Source organism: Nilaparvata lugens, chromosome Y (genome assembly GCF_014356525.2).
Source record: "Nilaparvata lugens isolate BPH chromosome Y, ASM1435652v1, whole genome shotgun sequence".
In the NCBI taxonomy this organism is placed as follows: Eukaryota; Metazoa; Arthropoda; class Insecta; order Hemiptera; family Delphacidae; genus Nilaparvata; species Nilaparvata lugens.
In genome coordinates, this window is record NC_052519.1 from 4,953,557 (window position 1) to 4,958,998 (window position 5,442).

The window sequence follows — 5,442 nt, forward strand, 5'->3', positions numbered from 1 at the left end:
CCACTGTTGTGCTGGACAACAGCCGCAAAGCAACGCCCCTGATAGGATCCTCGTTGAGCGAAATTAATTTGTTTCCCACCAATGTATTTCGCAATTATAGAGTTGTAATGCTCAACTGAATTGCTTGTTACATCGATCAGGAGACTACGGCTGTGACGACTTATGTCCTTCATTACCTCGCTCAATTTCTGGTAAAGGCCTGCTGATATTAGCTCTGGCACAAGATTATTCTTTGAATGAATAGCCTGAGATTCTTCGTATCTTTCTTGACAGAAATAACCCCTCTCCATACATTTCTTGTGCTCTCGAAATATAAGGCTAGGAATGTTGATAATGTCTAATCTAAGACGTTCAGTCTTCTCATGAAAAGGGATTGATTCATTTTTCCGGAAATGTGCTGCTTTTGTTACTGCTGTCCGAAATCTCATCACATTTTCCCCAATCTTCTTCCTCAAATTGACTGTATTTCGATCTCGATTTGTAGTTGTGACGATTCGTCTGAGTTTCGAACAAAAATTTCTCAACAAATGATTTTTACATTCTATTTTTTCCACAGTCGTGTTCCTGAATGGCCTAGATGTTGTAACTCTATTATAAACGCTGCTATCCCCATCAGCAATCATTCGTGCATATTTGAGTCCGTACATTTCTTCACTGCAGGCAAAACCTTCAGAGATTATTGCTGGTTCCATACTTGATGAACTCTGATTGGATCCCCAGTTTTTATAACACGTGTGGGCTTTGGGTTGAACACCAAGATTTTCAGCTCTGGCACATGGAGTGCAATACTTGTTCTTCACACCCATGTACAGAACCTTCCGTTTGTGGTAACCAACAATATTGCTGCCTGAAACAAATAAAAGACAATCTCTTGTAACATACAAGTGACTCAAGGGAAAAAACTACTTTCTGTCACTTCAAAATTTTAGTCCGCTATCTTGGATTCAACTTCATTTCGAATCCAGCTTCATTTTGAATCCAAGTTCATTTTTTCAAATGGGAACGTGGTCATGTGATACATGATTTCGATACAGAATTTCAAAAGAAAATTGATGGCGAAACCCACACTTAAATACCTCGAACCGTTTCAATGATCTCATCATTTAAATATACTAATAAATGATACAAAAATTAAATAAATGAGTACGTACATTGGATAATCATGTGTTATTGAACATCAATAGCATCTTCTATGTGATAACTCTCAAATAGCATCAGCTTTTTTCAATGAATGGAAAAATTACAGAAATAGCATGTAATTTAATCCCAGCTGTCTAAATGATAAACCAAAACAAATTTTTTTTCTTATGCACTCTCAATGTTATTTTTATATCTTGACAAAGGAAGAACTTGACCTGTAAAAAGGTACGAAGAATACGTGTTTTGAAGCTGATTGATCAATTCTTTCTAAAGTAGTCGAACATACAAACAGACGGTAATCGACTTTAGCCTTCAGTTAGTCAATTAATATATATTTTAGTAATATATTAAGTAATTATTATATATCAAATAATATGATAATAATATTTAACACTACACTAAAACGTTTAGTTTTGGAAAAAAAATATTTTCAAGCCCCGAAATCCATTGAAGAATTGCCAAATTGTTTGATCAAGAGATTCAATTGATTGATGATAAAGTTTAATTGCGCCGTAAACATAGTGAATTTGATTTTTATCAAGTGCAATATTTCACAAAATGTTAGGAGACAAAAGTCGCGTTGCCAATACATACATAGAAATAATACTCATTAATCATTCGTAAACAGTACAAGGGAAATACTTTCACCATTGAAAATATTAATTTACCGATGCTATAGTAATTGGAATACTGTGTAGACCTACGTAGTACAGTATCCTTTCCTGCTCAAATCGAACCTGTACTGTAGGCTACAGAAGAGTCACATGTCGATTGGAAAATTATACCGATCGAATACTTTGGCCAAGAACATTGACTTACTCCTTCTTCCTTCTCGAAGATATAACAAGATAACATTGAAAGTGCATTATGAATGACAAATTGTAGTAACACCATAATAATATTGCAAGTGAAAAGTCAGCTTGGATTATTTTTATTTCATGCAATGATGTATGCATTACTCAATGCAACTTGACCTACTTCTCTTGACTCTTGACTGCTTCCAATAGAACAGCTGACGGAATCTCAGTGGCATTTTGAGCGTGTTCTCCAGCCCAGAACTCTCTAGTAATAAGTCTCACTGGTATTACTAAATTGTTTACGAGAACATCCCATAATGTATTGAATTTTTCCCAGATTACTGAGCTACTGTAAACATACTTATAATTAATAAGCTAGAATTGTAGTGATTGAATGCTTACCACGCCTGACAATGAAGAGTAGTTGTTACGGTAGGATCGCTTACACCAGCTGCCGTCGGCGACAACAGTGATAAGAGGAGTGCCATTCTCATCTACGTCGCCGTGCTCCCTGGCCAGCCTCGCCTCCTCCTCTGCAGCATCTTTCATCGACATCTCCGCTGTTGAAATCCAGCCTTTAGTAACTTCATTTTCATACTTGATATAAGTTTTGTTACTAATTGGAGGAATATTCATGATGGACAGCATCTCCTCCAGCTGAGCGTGGCCACCCCCCGTAGTCATTGTCGCACTCACTGCTGCCATATTTATCCCCATTCTATTATCTTTCTTCTTCTCTGATCAAATAGTTTGTACAATATTGCACATTTTACACTTCATAATGAAACAACTTTTCAGTCCTACCCTTTTTTCCCCCACAACTTTCATATCTCTAAATGAACAATCGAAAGGACTATGATGATCCAAATGTTTTATTTGTTCAAGAAATTCATTGATATTGATGATGCGTCTTCCCAGCAGCTCTTCTTCTTTTTCTTCTCCACCATTTTCATTTCTGTGTTCTACTAAGTTGTCCATAGATTCCTTTGCTTTCCTGAAATAACAACAAAATTTATGTTAGTATGATAAACGTATTTTAAACACCTGATTAAACTTGTAGCGTGAATGTTGATGTGGAACTTTTCCATAATTGAAGAGACTTGAAACGTTGTCAAAAATCCACTTTTATTAAATAAAGATGGATATTTTACAGGAGCATGCTTTCGTGTGTGCTCACACATCATCAGCTGTAAGTTACAGTACAGTTGGGAAGTAGAAAGATTCCAACTTAACAAAAACAAAAGCAAAATATAAAAGAATTAAAATTAAAATCATAAATTAAAAATAGAAATGATAATTACTCAGAATGATAAAGTAGCTCTTGCTTTTGTTTTTGTTAAGTTGGAATCTTTCTACTTCCCAACTGTACTGTAACTTACAGCTGATGATGTGTGAGCACACACGAAAGCATGTTCCTGTAAAATATCCATTTTTATTCAATAAAAGTGGATTTTTGACAACAAGTCTATTCAATCCTGAGTAAACTATTAGTAATGTTTCTATTAGATATTCATTAGGGGAAACTATACAAGTTATATTTGCGTGTAGTCATATGGAACCAATTTATAACAATTATACCAAGCGTCATGCAAGACTAAATAATAATAGCTGTAAGAAACCTTTTGGCGAGTACGAGACCCATAGATAGATATAGACTATAGATACCTATAGTCTATATAGAGACTATAGAGACCTAAAGATAGACTCCATTGCAATTTCGTGTTTACTGTATTGTTACCTATGATGAACAATAATATGTGACAGGACAGGTTCTGGTAGCGGGCCCAACCAGTTCGGACATAAACTTAAACCTAGTTAGGAGGTCGGCCCAGTCCTGCCTATACGACCCTGGAAGAGGCCCTCTGAGTTCAAGTGTGTTGAAATCTCAACCCCAATGGGAAAGAGGCACAAACTCCTCCAGGAGACGCAGACCACAGCAGAACTGTTCGACTCTCCCTCTTATCTATTTAACATGCCTTAACTAAGTGAGAACAAGGCGACTGGAGAAACAACGACTGTTGAAATGAAATAGATTTAATTTACGAAATAAATTGATTAGATCAATATTATGTATCCCTCACTAGTTCGCAAGAATGTCCAATTAGTTGTTAACGTTGAAACATAAAATTCTTCTCAACTCACATTAAATTCGAATTTTAATACTACACCAAATTAATGCCTTAGACATCGGCTTAAAAAGTAACATAGGTACACACATTTAAATACTCTCTACATCATAAAAATATGCAACTGTCGTCAGGATAATTGTTAACAAAATTATAACTGTCTTCTCGTTAATGGCACAATTGAATAAAATGGACAAATTTATTATAAGTGTTCCCCAATAGTAGGCGAGAGTATCCAATTAGCTGTTAACGTTGGAATATAAAAACCCTTCGCCACCCTCGTCCAAATCAAATTCTAATAACACACTAACATTTCAATTAAATAACATTCAGAGTAATTATCAACTTGGTCAATTAAATAATATTAAAAATAATAGCACAGTACAACCTATCTCTATCCAGCCTATCTCTTACTCCAGCCGCCAAATAGACTAAGATAAAAATAATTCTCGACAATTTCAAAGGGAAGGTTCGGTCAAATATTAATCAATTATAGTGGCCAGAATAGATTCACTCGCCCGTGATAATAATTCCGAGGGTCACTTTCATTAGGATCCAAAACTGCATCTTGGCTTCTGGATTCAGGTTAGAGTCACACGAATACGTTGTTCCCGCGAATTAATTTATTGTTCTCACGGAAAATAATCACACGAATAAGTTCCACAAAATATATCAGAAAACTACAGGCGAACTTTATCGTTCATACTTCAGGAATAAGTTCAACAAATTAGCATATAACGAAAAACTGGAACCAATCCTTATTGTCCGTATCGCTCGAATAATTTCAACAATATTATAACGAAACACAAAGAAAGATTCTATCGTTCATATCTCACGAATTGTTCAACATAACACAACGAGTACAACGAATTAATTCGACATCAACTAAACACTAAAGACAAATTTTACCGCTCGTAGCACGCGAATAATTACAACAAATATAACGAATCAATTGAACTTGATTTTTATCGTTCGAATCACAAAATAAATTTAACAATATATAACAATTAAAACTTATTTCACCGCAGTGCGTCTCGCGTTCGAGAGTAACCGTTCGCTCAGGAGTCCATCGCTGACTGACTCGAGGGCTGTCCATGGACATTACCCTAGCCTAAAACACTTGGGAAACTCACCTTTTTCTCACGGCAGAGAAAGAGTGAGAGCTCAAAATTGGATGGAGAAAGAGATAGTTCCTCGTGGAAAACTGTCACCAGATTGCAGTTTTTTCTCCACGAGGCAGAAGAATACGCTGTACTGTGCACAATTCTTATATTCTAAAACGCAATAATCTATTTCTCACACTAGAGAAAATTGAAATACCCTTACGTCTAGAAAAAAAATGAACATTAGAAAATTCAGTCCGATCACGCCATCGAGTC